The 15,912-nt window shown below is 38.5% G+C and overlaps 1 long non-coding RNA gene across 1 annotated transcript in view; it reads left to right on the top strand.

The window, feature by feature from the left end:
• Positions 1-14,577: 14,577 nt before the first annotated feature.
• The window catches only part of LOC134755706 (uncharacterized), a 255,660-nt gene continuing 254,325 nt past the window's right edge, over positions 14,578-15,912 (top strand). Inside the window, exon 1 of the long non-coding RNA XR_010129076.1 lies at positions 14,578-14,625. This is a non-coding gene — a long non-coding RNA (uncharacterized LOC134755706). The remainder of the gene's footprint in view (positions 14,626-15,912) is intronic.

Below are 15,912 nucleotides of genomic sequence, written 5' to 3'. Positions count from 1 at the left end.
TATTATTTTTTTCTTTTTTTTTCTTGTGTTTTTATATATTATTTTGGGGCTTCATAAAGGGGAACGAAAATTTTATTATTTTTGCGCTACGACGCATGGTTTAGGAGATACAGCCCTATAAAGATTTTTTTTTTAAATTTTGCGTTTTTTTAAATATAAATTATGGGTTGCATAAAAGGGAACGAAAATTTTATTGTTTTTGCGGTACCACGCACGGTTTAGGAGATACAGCTCTATAAAGTTTTTTTCCTGGTTTTTTTGGTTTTTTTTTTTAAGTATTAATTACGGGTTTCTTAAAGGGTTTTTTTTTAATTATTTTTGCGCTACGACGCATGGTTTAAGAGATACAGCCCTATAATGATTTTTTTTTTAATTTTGCGTTTTTTTTTTTTTAATATAAATTATGGGTTGCATAAAGGGGAACGAAAATTTTATTATTTTTGCGCCACCACGCACGGTTTAGGAGATATTATATCTATATATATATAGCTATAATAGCTCTATAAAGTTTTTTCCTGGTTTTTTAAAGTTTTAATTAAGGGTTTCTTAAGGGGAACGAAAATTTGATTATTTTTGTGCTACGATGCACGGTTTAGGAGATGCAGCCCTATAAAGATTTTTTTGTTGTTTTTTTTTTTTCATTGTGTTTTTTGTATATTACTTTGGGGTTCCGTATAGGGAAACGAAAATTTTGTTATTTTTGCGCTACCACGCACGGTTTAGGAGATATAGCTCTATAAAGATTTTTTCCTGTTTTTATTTGTTTTTTTTAAAGTGTTAATTAAGGGTTTCTTAAGCGGGAACGAAAAATTGATTATTTTTGCGCTACGATGCACGATTTAGGAGATGCAGCCCTATAAAGATTTTTTTTTTGTTTTTTTTTTCATTGTGTTTTTTGTATATTAGTTTGGGGTTCCACAAAGGGGAACGAAAATTTGATTATTTTTGCGCTACGACGGTTTAGGAGATACAGCCCTATAAAGTTTTTTTGGTTTTTTTTTTATTGTGTTTTTTGTATATTACTTTGGGGTTCCGTAAAGGGGAACGAACATTTTATTATTTTTGCGCTACGACGCACGGTTTAGGAGATACAGCCCTAAAATGATTTTTTTCCTCTTTTTCTTTTTTGCGTTTTTCAATCTTAATTAGGGGTTTCTTAAAGGGGTTTTTTTTAATTATTTTTGCGCTACGATGCACGGTGTAGGAGATACAGCCCTATAAAGTTTTTTTGTAATTTTTTTCTTTTTTTTTCCATTGTGTTTTTAGTATATTACTTTGGGGCTTCATAAAGGGAAACGAAATTTTTATTATTTTTGCGCTACGACGCATGCTTTAAGAGATACAGCCCTATAATGATTTTTTTAATTTTTTTTTGCGTTTTTTTAAAATATAAATTATGAGTTGCATAAAGGGGAACAAAACTTTTATTATTTTTGCGCCACCACGCACGGTTTAGGAGATATTATATCTATATATATATATAGCTATAATAGCTCTATAAAGTTTTTTTCCTGGTTTTTTTTTTAAGTTTTAATTAAGGGTTTCTTAAAGGGAACGAAAATTTGATTATTTATGTGCTACGATGCACGGTTTAGGAGATGCAGCCCTATAAAGATTTTTTTGTTGTTTTTTTTTCATTGTGTTTTTTGTATATTACTTTGGGGTTCCGTATAGGGGAACGAAAATTTTGTTATTTTTGCGCTACCACGCACGGTTTAGGAGATATAGCTCTATAAAGATTTTTTCCTGTTTTTTTTTTTTTAAGTATTAATTAAGGGTTTCTTAAAGGGGAACGAAAAATTGATTATTTTTGCGCTACGATGCACGATTTAGGAGATGCAGCCCTATAAAGATTTTTTTTTGTTTTTTTTTTTCATTGTGTTTTTTGTATATTAGTTAGGGGTTCCATAAAGGGGAACGAAAATTTGATTATTTTTGCGCTACGACGGTTTAGGAGATACAGCCCTAAAAAGTTTTTTTTGTTTTTTTTTATTGCGTTTTTTTTAAATATAAATTAATGGTTACATAAACGGGACCGAAACGTTTATTTTTGCGCTACGACGCACGGTTTAGGAGATACAGCCCTATAAAGATTTTTTCCTCTTTTTTTTTCTTTTTTGCGTTTTTAAATCTTAATTAGGGGCTTCTTAAAGGGGAGCGAAAATTTGATTATTTTTGCGCTACGACGCATGGTTTAGGAGATACAGTCCTATATTTTTTTTTACAATGCATGTGCTCGAAAAGTGCGTTTCCTACGGAGCCATATCGTGCGGAAAGTACTGCTTTTCCGCACTAGTGCTTTTTGTTTTCAATTTTTTTTACAGTACATATGGTGCTACTTTCTCGCACTAGTGCGGAAAAGAGCACTTACCGTGCATATGTCGAAAGTTAAAAGGGCCATATGTACTGTAAAACGTACGATACACGTGCGAATAGGTAATTCGCAACTCGTGTCGATTTAAAACACTCCTTTTAATAATTAAACTTATTTGCCATGATATGTTTTTTTATTTACTCGCACAATGCATAGTAAAACATTGTATGATACACGTGCGTAAAGATGATTTCCGCACTTGTTGCATAAATAGCAATTTTTTTTATCAAAGAATGAAAGAAAGTCACGGTATTAATAACCAAATTTTACTTTAGTGGTACCTTTTCGCTATCACTGTCACAAATGTATGTGGCGTTCACGTAAACGCGATATTTTTGAGATTTCCCTGCGTAATGTTGCCAGCTCGCTCGCAAATCAAACATGTACTTACAGTTATTTTGCATAATGGTGACATTGTACAATATCTATAAGTTTTAAATAGGTAAAAGATAATTCGACGCATTCTTTGCTTGCTTGTTGCTTGTTGTTGTGTTGTTTGCGTAACTTCTTTGAATAAGTTGCGTTAATTTGGCGCACAGGCGAAGTAAACATGCGTTGCGTACGGCAAGGTCACGCCGCGGCCCCACCCTGCACGGCCTCCGTTGCCCATTCAGACCGCCCGCTAGCTTCGTTTGAACGCAAATAATATTTTTGTAGTTTATGCAGTGGATGCAAGTGACACAAATTCATACATCTTATTTATCCCGCATTTCAAATTAATAAGATGTAAACTCTAATATCTTTAATATTCTTTTGTAACGGTGACAGCCTGTTACAACAAAATCATCAAATATCTTATGAAGCTATGCCTTAATAAGACACAAAATCATTTAATGGACCTATTTAAACGATTAAATTCGACCTAAGTAATTTTTTTTAACTCTAATTTTTTTTTGTGTCATTTAGAATATTATGACATAGTATCAGATTGCAGTGGACGTAATTGACACAAACTATGTTTTCACACTAAAAACACTATCCTAAATGCAACACAGTTACATGTTTTCTCTCGAATATTTTTTTATCCAAAATAATTCAAAATAAAAAATAATTACCACAAAATAACAAATTACTAGAAAAGCAAATTATATATATGACACAAAACAAAATGTAAGATTTACATCTTAACAAAGTATTCATAAGCGAAAACAGAATTGACTTTAATATTTTTATAACCTAGGGGTCAAAATATAGCCAGCGGTACAGGTCTATTAGCCATGCATACAAAATTAGGTATTTCCGAGGAAAGAACCTTGAGGAATACCAATATTTATGTGTCCTAAATTGGATTGTATTGACTAGCCGTCAGTGAGTAATTTCACGACTTGTTGGCGGTCGGACAAGAATGAGGTTAAAATGGGCAGTGCTTGTGATTCCCTATAACTTCAATTTATTTAGCAGCAATTCATGACTAATGACGTTGAATGCTTTTGATAAGTCGCTTACTATTTCGGCATTCTTATCCTTATCGTCTAACTTTGTCACGATATCCTGTTTTGGCGGTGGTTGTCGACTTTTTCTGTCAGTAAGCATTGATTGTCCGTAACAAGCATGTGAAATAGAGATTAATTTTAAAGAATACTCTTTTTAGCACATTGAAAATTTAAATTGGATGAAAAATAAAAGCATAAAGCAAGTTAAATAGTTAATAGTGTAACAATATCATACTCCTAACACAGACCAAGAAGAAAACAAGTTCTGTTAGTTTAAACAGATAAATTAGCTAGTATTAAAAAAACATAAGTATAAAATGATTTTTTTAAGAACCAACTAGTTAATATTCTCCTCGCGGTGATGTGGTAAAAAAAGTTATGTTTTACTTGACAGCAAAGTTTGTTTATCTCTCTTGCCTGGGAACCTTCGCAAGTTTCGCAACGCTCAAGATTCCACTATTTCAAAATGGAAACCTTTCTCTTGTTCGGTTCTCAGTAGTAGCATGAGGGGTAAACAATAATATTGAACAAATAACAATATGCATTTCGTAACTACAACTGGTTAAATAGTCTGGTCTACTCAATGAAAAATGACATGCTATTTTTGGTTACGAAATAAAAGATGGGGATTAATGCCGATGCTGTGAGACCTTTGAAATCGCAAGTGAGCTGCCGTTCTAAGCCAGAGTTCTGGAATGGTGCTTGTTTTCGTAACAGGTCTATTTGCTACTTCACATAGCGAATGTGAGCGTAAAGTGAATCGAAATAAGGAAATATTTATTTACGCAGTCGAAATAAAAAGGGATGCAAATGAGGTCGTTGCTTTTAATAAGAGCCTAGATCGAAATATAACATAACCTAAAGACCTTTTTTAAAACATCTATTCTGCCCTGCTAAGCCAAATAGCGCTATCTCGATAGAAAATTCATACTTATACTTTAATTTATATAGCTGATAATTCCATTTTCAAAATCATTTGTTATTGAGATAGCGCTATTTGACTTAGGAGGGCAGTATTGCACTTATAAGAAACAATGTCTCCTTAACTACTAAGTTTATAACACCCAATAAACTGATTGGTGTAGATAAAGTTGTTTGAAAAATATGTTTATAAGGATTGACTTATAAAGGGTAAAGACTTAACCAAAATAATAAATGTGTTTTCTTTTTTTTTCGTTCTCCAGAAAAGTAAGCGTTTGTGTTTATTTATCCCTTACGATACCTATTTGAAATTTCCACTTATCACACAGGGTATAACAACACAATTTAAAAGGAAACCACTATGATTTAAAAGAGATCAAAGCTTCGTTGCTGGATTTTTGGCACGCTTTGCAGCTTAAATGCCTTTGCAGATGTTGATGAGTGAGTCTACGAGATTCATCTCAATTGGCATGATGACAAATTTTGAAATCCCTTTTAATATTGTCGGTACACTTGTATTGGTTCCGAAAAACACATTATTAGCTATACTCATAAGTTTTAACATAAATAATTGCTTAACTAACATAGCGGTTTCACTCACGTGTTTTTAGTTACTCGCGCGACATGTTTCGGAGAGCCTAGGTCTCCATTTTCAAGCACTAACAGTGCCTGAGTGAGTAGCGGTCACGACGGATGGGCGTCACGTACAAACACGGTCCCACCCACCCGTCCAGTACGTGACGCCCATCCGTCGTGACCGCTACTCACTCAGGCACTGTTAGTGCTTGAAAATGGAGACCTAGGCTCTTCGAAACATGTCACGCGAGTGACTAAAAACACGTGAGTGAAACCGCTATGTTAGATAAGTTAATATGTCTCACGATAGTTTAAATTCGATAAATAATTGCATTTTTTTATTGCTACTCCACAGCTACTCCGCGTCTCGTCCATTTGTGACGTCACGGTTTAGTTGGTGGTAGGGTGGTAGACATTGTTTACATGAGTACTTTACACACGAATATATTACTTTACATAATTACAGTTACGAATTTTCCCTTGAACGCGAATGATATTGTTAATTTAGCACTATACACTATTTCAATTAGAGAAGATAAATACATTACAAAAATTTATCACAATAACTCATTTTATAGAAAAACTCTCACACGGTTGCAATTAAAGATGAATTTAACATGTAAATTTTGAGTGAAAATACTGGGCGCCGGTTTTACTTTTTAATTTTTTGTGTTTACGACAGTCAACATGGCAATGATTTCCATTCAGCCAAATACTTAAAACATTTTTTTGGGACATATCGTTTTATTAAGCATTTAGTTTATATAATATCAAATAAATATTTACTTTATTTCATGTAATAATATTTTTTGTACGTAATAAATGTTTAATGGTGAAATATTTTTTTTAACATTCAAACTTTGGTGAGGACACGTATGGATTACGGTCAATGAGGTTGTCTATGCTGCTCAAAGAAATATGTCATGGAGTAATGACGTCACGGTTTGGCTCGCTTTTGAATGGTGTTTCAGTCAAAATGGCCGATTGGAGAATTTTGCACTTTTATTTTATTGAAAATATTAATAATCCTAATGTTTATACTGAAATTGAACCACTTTTAAGAATCATATTTCATGTTTCTTTGAAACCATTATTTCCATAATTCTTTATTGCTGTCATCATGCCAATTTGGAGAGTAGCCTATATAATAGTGTACTTTTTATATTTCAATAATATTACTTTTTTATTTTGTGTACTAAACATTTTCTTGCTTGAGTAAATTTAATTTTGTGGCTATAAAAATATCGTTAGGCTGCCTGAGTTCGGATCACATCTCTAAACACAAATACGGAGAAGTGGCCGCATATTAAATAATAAATAAATAATTTTTTGGGGTCGTATTACTCGTAGTGGTGCCGGGTAAGAATAGCACCACCCCCCCTCTCTTTCCGTGGGTGTCGTAAGAGGCGACTGAAGGAAATCCGGTGGATGGGCAGCAGCGTCCTCCGAGAACTACCTCTATCAAACTGCGGTCGCCAACCCGCCTGCCAAGCGTGGCGACTACGGCAATCCCCCCCAAGGGATAAAAACAAAAAACAAAATAATGCAGACACAAATAAAACCCAGACCCCTAGTCCCCGGCAGCCCCGCTATTCCTGGCTCCGGTAGCGGCCAGGGTAATGGCGGGGCAGGGGGTGCTACAGTGAATCACCGGCAGAGGCCCGGCTACCATAACCGACGACCCTTGGCCCTGGCAACATACAACTGCCGTACGCTGCGGACCGACGAAAAGTTATTAGAACTGGAGGAAGAATTAAGCAGGTTACGTTGGGGAATCATAGGGTTATCGGAAGTCCGTAGAGAGGGGGAGGACATGATAACTCTGAATTCCGGCAACTTGCTCTATTTCCGGGAGGGCGAACAACGGTCCCAGGGAGGTGTCGGGTTTATCGTCCACAAGTCCCTCGTAAACAACGTGGTGAAGATCGAGAGTGTGTCGAACAGGGTAGCGTGCCTTGTACTCAGAATGACCCAACGTTATTCGTTGAAGGTCATACAAGTCTACGCACCGACCTCGACACACTCCGACGATGAGGTGGAGGCTATGTATGAGGATATCTCCAGAGCCATGCATAGCTCCAAAACTCACTTCACAGTTGTTATGGGGGACTTCAACGCTAAGCTGGGCAAACGAGACGGTGAAGAGCTGAGAGTGGGGCAATTTGGAGTGGGGCGTAGGAATCACCGGGGCCACCTACTGGCTGGTTTCATGGAGAAGGAAGGACTCTATATGATGAACTCCTTCTTCAGGAAACGTGAGCACAGGAAGTGGACCTGGGTGAGCCCTGATGGTGCAACAAGGAATGAGATCGACTTTATCATGTCGACGAAGAAGCAAATATTCAGTGATGTTTCTGTGATCAATTCGGTCAAAACCGGGAGCGATCACCGTATGGTAAGAGGCACACTGAATATTCAATTTAGGCTTGAGAGATCTCGACTGATAAAGTCTACGCTCCGCCCGGCACCGGCCCAGCTCCAAAACCCCGAGAGCTTTCAGCTCGAACTTCAAAACCGGTTCGAATGCCTAGCTAGCGACCTGGACGATTACAACGACGGGTTTGTGGAAGCTGTTCATACGGTCGGGTCCAAGTTCTTCAAGACTCGTCGTACAAGAACCAAGAAACTCTCGGACTCCACTCTCAAGCTCATGGAGGTGAGGCGTGAGATGATTCTGCAGTCGTCAGGTGACGTTTGTCGTTATAGGCAGCTCAACAGACGGATCTCGAAGTCTCTGAAGCGAGATATACGCCGATTCAATACTAACAGTATTGAAGAGGCTATCAAGCGCAACAGAGGCTCGAAGGTGTTTGCCAGAGATCTGTCTATTGGCCAAAGCCAACTGACAAAACTGAAGACCGACGACGGCAGGATCATCTCATCCAAACCTGAGCTCTTGGGAGAAGTCGAGAAGTTCTATGGACAGTTATACACAACAACCCGAGCACCCGTCGTGGATCTAGCTAGAGACCCTAGAGCTAGACTAACTCGACACTATACCGAAGATATCCCGGACGTCAGCCTGTACGAGATTAGTATGGCTCTCAAACAACTTAAGAATGGCAAAGCCCCAGGTGATGACGGAATTACGGCCGAACTCCTGAAGGCGGGTGGTAAACCAGTCCTTAAGGCCCTTCAGACGCTGTTTACTTCCGTCATGCGCGAAGGAAAAACGCCGCAAGCGTGGAACAGAAGTGTGGTGGTGCTCTTCTTCAAAAAAGGTGATAACACCTTGCTGAAGAATTATAGACCCATCTCACTTCTGAGCCATGTCTACAAGCTGTTTTCGAGAGTCATCACGAACCGTCTCGCACGCAGGTTTGACGACTTCCAGCCTCCCGAACAAGCAGGTTTCCGTAAAGGCTATAGTACCGTAGACCACATACATGCGTTGCGGCAGGTTATACAGAAGACTGAGGAATATAACCTCCCCCTTTGCCTTGCATTTGTGGACTACGAGAAAGCCTTCGATTCGATCGAGACTTGGGCTGTGCTGCAGTCTCTCCAAAGGTGCCAAATCGACTACCGGTATATCGAAGTGCTGAAGTGTCTGTACGAAAACGCCACCATGTCCGTCCGACTACAGGGCCAGAGCTCGAAGCCTATTCCATTGCAGCGGGGAGTCAGACAAGGAGATGTAATCTCCCCAAAGCTGTTCACCGCTGCATTGGAGGATGCCTTTAAGGTTCTGGACTGGAAAGGACGAGGCATCAATGTAAATGGCGAGTACATCACTCACCTTCGGTTTGCCGATGATATCGTAGTCATGGCTGAGACCATGGAGGACCTCAGTGCGATGCTCGCTGATCTCAGCAGAGTATCTGAACGAGTTGGTCTGAAAATGAACATGGACAAGACGAAGATCATGTCTAACGTCCATGTTGTGCCAACTCCCGTATTAATCGGAGGCTCTGCGCTCGAAGTTGTTGACGATTATGTATACCTAGGACAAACAGTCCAGTTAGGTAGGTCCAACTTCGAGAAAGAGGTCACTCGTCGAATCCGACTCGGTTGGGCAGCGTTCGGGAAGCTCCACAGTATCTTTTCGTCCAAATTGCCGCAGTGTCTTAAGTCAAAAGTCTTTGACCAGTGTGTGTTGCCAGTGATGACATACGGATCTGAGACGTGGGCGCTAACGATGGGCCTCATAAGAAGGCTCAAGGTCACGCAAAGGGCAATGGAGAGAGCTATGCTCGGGGTTTCTCTGCGTGATAGAGTCAGAAATGATGATATCCGCAGTAGAACTAGGGTCACCGATATAGCTCGCAGAATTGCAAACCTTAAGTGGCAGTGGGCGGGGCACATTGCTCGCAGAACTGATGGCCGGTGGGGCCGGAAGGTTCTGGAGTGGCGTCCGCGTACCGGAAGACGAACTGCCGGTAGGCCTCCAACGAGATGGAGCGACGACCTGGTGAAAGTCGCGGGAATTCGGTGGTTGCGAGCGGCACAGGATCGGTCGGAGTGGCGAGCCTTGGGGGAGGCCTATGTCCAGCATTGGACGTCTATCGGCTGACATGATGATGATGATGATGATTACTCGTAGTAGATTGCCCCAGCCCCAAACATACGTTTAATAGATAAATACAAACCTAGATACATAGATAACATCCATAACTTAAGAACAAATATAGATGAACACACAAATAAATGCCCTTACCGGGATTCTAACCCGAGACCGCCTGCTTCGTGAGCAGGGTCACTACCGACTAGGAGACGTCCAATATTAAGCAGCAAGCATTAACAATCGCAAAAAAAGTGTGTGCGTGTAATCTTTACGCGCTATTGAAGTAAAACTTCTTTGACGTTTATCGCTATGTTGGCACTTTGACATGTGTCCTATTGTGCGTGTCACTACTGAGCATTACTTCCGTCAGAAAAAAATCTAAGTTACCCTCTAGTCATGGAGACTGTATAAAGGAGCCAAATCTCTATTTATGAAAAGTGTCCATCAAAAAACAGTAATTAGGCAGCGCCACCATACACCGAAATACTACCAAAAACAACCTACGTAATTTGGTCGGGTTATTTGTTGCCTTATATGGTTCATGTTATACTCATGTCCCAGAGCCTAACTAGCGCCACCGGAGAGATTAGGAACTATTATTTAAAGCTGAAAGCGGTCACTTTTGCAACAATTCTACCATAAGAGATTGGCATCTTTTCTTTACCATCCATACCTCTAGCCGCGCCTAAAGAAGTTTTACTTCAAAAAACGTTTTAAAAAAGGCATTACAGAGTTAAATATACAGTCTATTACGTACGTTTTTGCAGAGCCTGTGGCTTAATTCACATCTGAAACAGCTGCTCATGTGCTGACTATGCCGTTGAATAGAGAAAAAGTGCCAATTAAGTTCTTGAAACGGTTAGCTAGGCGTCTAGCCGTTCTGCTGACTATAATTGCAGTTTGAATTCAGAAATCTTCTAATACAATGCTAGTGTTTCATTTTGTTTGAGGGCTTGCACGCCGACTATGAAATTTTCTGTAAGAAAGCATTTTTTTACCTTTTTTAATTATGGTCCCTGTGACTATTTTTACATGGATGCAGCTTCATTTATCTACAAATGTAACATTTTAAGATTTTTTAAGTAATAAAGATACAGTAAAATCATACTCTTGCAATGTTTTTTAAAGCTTAACCAAAATAAATATGATGCAACAAAGCATAGGGACATCCATTCGATGGGAGAGGTATACCAAATTTTTATTTCATATCTCATGCTCTGAAAGTGGGTCGTTGTTGTTCTAAAAAGTGCGCAGAAAGTGATACGATTCTGCTCTAGTGCAAAAGTGGTGTACTCCTCCGCCTCCCCGTCCCACGACCAACTGGGTGGCAACAAAATTGAAAAATATTGCCTTTATTTCCCCGCCTGGAACATACCGTGCTCAGGTTACCATTTCTTACTTCAATAACAGAGTTTTATACCACTTAATTACAAATAAAAGCCAAAAACATCTTGCGTACAATATGAGAATTTCCGACAAAATCTGAAACATTTTTCGTCAGCACTCCAACGATACCTAAAAGCTTGTATTATCTGGACAAAGTTATTTAAAAGTGGTCGAAAATTTAAACTTGCGAATGAAACTCAAGGAGCTAGCTGACAGAGATCGGCAAAGTTAAGTTTGTCGCTAAGGCTTTATGATCTGTTATCCGGGAACATTATTACTTACTTTTTATTACTGTACCCGTATGATAGCATCATGAGGATAGCAATTGTGGTTAAATTTAATTTGTAATGATTATTACGTAGTCCGCGTTTCACATTTTTAGAAATGAACTAGCTTTTGCCCGCGATTTCGTCTGCGTGGAATTAGTAATTTGGGTAGCTTATTTTTTATCCTATTTGCTTTTTATCGAGTCCTCATACAATCTTTTCACCCCCGTTGAAGGATGACTTCTAGGATAAAAATTAAATGTCCTTCCCCGGAACTCAAACTATCTCTATACCAAATTTCAACTAAATCGGTTCAGCGGTTATTGATCCCCCCCCCCTTTTCACCCCCTTAAAGGGGGATTTCTGGGATAAAAACTATCGGACGGCTAAGGAATGGAATGCGCTCCCGCCATCTGTATTCCCTGATCAATATGACCTCGGTCTCTTTAAAACAAGAATGAATAGGCTGTTACTGAACTGGTGAGCTCCATCTTAGGCCCTGTCTTCACTTTCCATCAGGTGTGACTAGGGCCAATCGCCGATCAGTTTATAATAAAAAAAAAAAAACTACACTATGTCCATCCCCGGGACTCAAACTATATCTTTACCAAATTTCATCAAAATCGGTTCAGCGGAGAAGAGGTAACAGACAGACAGACAGACAGTCACTTTCGCATTTATAATATTAGTATGGATTAATGTTATTTTATATTATTTCTAGATTAACTAGGTAAATTGTTTTTTTTATGGGTTTTGTATATAGTCAAACGTATCAGGAAATAGAGCGAAACACAAAAAAAAATATTTAGGAAAGGGAAAATTTCAGTATCCATACCAAAATATGAATAAAAAAATCTAAATCATTACATGCGAAAATTTCAAATTTTGTCCCGGCACATGTACATAGATAAAAGAAAATCTGTACACGGGGCAGTTTCTTTCATACTGTATCCGGAGGCTGATTCTGAGGTTAAAATCTTAACTTGTTTTGTTATTTATACGACTATAGTAGGACCAATTATTGTTTTAAAATTAGACTACTTCTGAGATAGTACATGTTTTTCAGTCCTAGAGTTATACCAAGAAAAGTGCAACGATTTTGATAGCATACGCACTACGCAGTGCGTTATTTATACGTCATAATTTTGTAGTAGTTTGACGTTTAAAATAACACTTGCACTGCGTGTGCTATCAAAATCGTTGCAGACTTATCTTGGTCTAACTACATATTTCAAGTAAAGTGGTCCACTGACCTCTTAGCCTAAACTACTTCCACACTTAAGTACTGACTATAAAAAGGAAAGATAAGATGTTTTATATAGATCAGTTGATAGTTCATAACTTCACTGAGACATACCTTTGCGTTAGGGATGATACGTGCTACGAATTTTGTATGAGCTGGATGAATTATGATTTTTCTACGAGTTGCTTATTGGCTTATTTTTAATACCACATCGGTGGCAAACAAGCATACGGCCCGCCTGATGGTAAGCAGTCACCGTAGCCTATTTATGCAACTCCAGAGGTGTTACATGCGCGTTGCCGACATTTTAAAAACCTGTACACTTATTTTTTGAAGAACCCCATATTTATATTATTTATATAACTACTGTTTACCTACTGTAGTTATGTTAGTTTTCATAAATACCTATTAGTTTCCACTTGACTCTAGTCAAATATTATCTTGTCTTATTTTTGCCCACGTCTCATTTTACCCCACTTAACCCTACATATTTTCAGTCCCAATTAGTTTTCGCGACATGCTTTGCTTAATAACTTGTTTTAACTGGTTTAGTCAAAATCATTTTGTACAGAATTCCTCGGTTAAAACTAATTGTAATCAGTAGTTTTAAGTTACCTACTTAAAACACGTTACGGAAAAAAGCCAAATATAATTTTTCGCTGACTCCCGTCACGAAGCTAGCCGAAAAAACGACTTTCCTCTTACTGCGTAAATAAATTTTCTCAACGCCTTTTACTTTGCCTGTGTAGTTACAAGAGACAGTAGTTTTCCCCAAAGTTTCGAACACTGTGCTTGTTGTTCAAAGAGATAATGAGATAAAATATCAGGAGAGCTCTCGTGACGTTGAAGGGCCTTTCAGATTGCGCTGACCGGCGCACCTTAAAAGTTGTTTGGGAAATTGCAAATTTTTAACTAGATAACTTAAAAGTACCTATCTGAGTCAGGAATACAAACGGATGACTGTACAGGCGGCCTAGCCAAGTTGACGATTGCTAGCGCTTCGCTATCGAATCGCTTTGTCTTTCTACCACTCTTCCATATTAGCGTGACAGTGACAGTTGCGTTTCGTTCGGTACGTAGCGTTAGCGATTGGCATGTTGTCTACGGGGCCTGGTAACAAAAGTGGCAGATGAAACTACGCCTCAAAAGTACCTATATACTATAGCTGTATTCTGCAACAGCTTAACAAAAAGAGATATTTCTGAACAGGGGGCCTACCGCGAACCGGTCGACGTGTTGCCTCCCTGTCACACTTACGTACGAATTTACAAGTGCGGCAGAGAGGCGACACGTCGACCGGCCCTCAGATACTCGAGATTTATCTATTTGAAAAAATTATCCAGGGTGGCAGATATATTTTGCGCGTAGTTTCATCTCTTACTACTCATGCTGACATGATGCTCATGAGTACATGCTAACTGAACATAATATCAATGAAGCATGCTGATAACTCATGGCATATGAATACCTATAATAACATGCACTTTAAAGCGCGATAACGTACGTATATGTAGGTGGGTAAATCATCTTTTAGAACACTGATTTCTTGTTTTAGACTACCTAGAGTTACCGTACAAAATGTAACTTTTATCTGATCAAATTGTTAATTTTAATATGTTAAATTAATACTTATGTATCTAATAATGCCCGTGTAAACAAAAAAGTAAAAAAATCAACATGGGTTTTGAAAAAGCGATTTTTCTATGCTAGGAAGTCTAGGGAGACGACATTAAGTGTTCTAAAAGTTGATTCGCCCAGGTACCAAGTCTTTTTTAGGGGTCCGTACCCAAAGGGTAAAAACGGGAACCTATTACTAAGACTCCGCTGTCCGTCTGTCCCGTCTGTCCTTCTGTTGCCGCTATAACAACAAATACTAAAAAGTACGGAAACCTCGGTGGGCGAGTCCGACTCTCACTTGGCCGGTTTTTTTTATCTTCTCGTGCAATAATATCTAGAGCTAGAGCGCTTTTCTGGTTATGTCTTTGTTATGTTCTCTTGTAACTTTGTTAAGTGTCTGTGCAACATATTGTAAAAATTCGCGAGTTTGTCTTTACTGGTCTGGAGAAGAGGATTTTATTTTCTAAGTTGCTTTTATTTTAATATATCACACAGATTGTTGTTGTACCTTTAAAATGTTGCACCATTTAATATTGGTTAAAAATTATTTGATTTTTTAATTTACTTTCTTATAATAATTACCTATTTATTTCATAAATTGCCCATGATTTGCATAATAATTAAAACCACGTTATTTATTGTATAAGGGCCCACTGACTATTAGTCCGCCGGACGATATCGGCCTGTCAGTTGTTCGGAAATGTCTTATTTTTGTTCTAACTGACAGGCCGATATCGTCCGGCGGACTGATAGTCAGTGGGCCCCTTAACTTCAGATTAATTTAGAAAAGACGAAGCCATTAGTAATTAAAAAAAAAAATTTAAAACTAATTTTACGGTTTAACTCATTGACGTGATAACGTCTTATAAATCGATGAACACCGGTAGCATGCACGAAAAAGTGTCACGTTGTGGACAGATCTACATGGTAACGTTGTGGACAGATCTCCATGGTAACGTTACGGCCTTTTCATCAATGTTTTCTTATGACGTTATCACACAAAATTATCGTCCGTAAACCGACTTTACAACAACCATATTTTTTAGGGTTCCGTACCCAAAGGGTAAAAACGGGACCCTATTACTAAGACTCCGCTGTCCGTCTGTCCGTCGGTCCGTCTGTCTGTCACCAGGCTGTATCTCATGAACCGTGATAGCTAGACAGTTGAAATTTTCACAGATGATGTATTTCTGTTGCCGCTATAACAACAAATACTAAAAAACGGCCAAGTGCGGAGTCCGCTCGCACTTGGCCGTTTTTTTGTCACTCGCGTCACATGTTTCCGAGAGCCTAGGTCTCCATCATTAGGCACTTACTGAGCTGAGCGAGCAGCGGTCACATTGGCCGCGCGCCGCTTATAGCCCAGTAAAGGTACAATTGAGTAAAACATTAAATTATAATAGCCAATTTTTTTAAATCATTCTAGTATCATAATTACACATAATTATATGCAGGAATCTTACCAACATTCTACCCGGATGTAGGTAGGTTTTATTATTATTATTTAATCTCAAGATGGCCCAACCAACGGAGTCTCTAAGCTTTAGTTTCTCCCATGATGAGGTTCAGCCACTAGGTCTTCAATCTCATGG

Source organism: Cydia strobilella, chromosome 3 (genome assembly GCF_947568885.1).
Source record: "Cydia strobilella chromosome 3, ilCydStro3.1, whole genome shotgun sequence".
NCBI lineage: Eukaryota > Metazoa > Arthropoda > Insecta > Lepidoptera > Tortricidae > Cydia > Cydia strobilella.
This window is presented reverse-complemented; position numbering and strand designations above follow the sequence as displayed.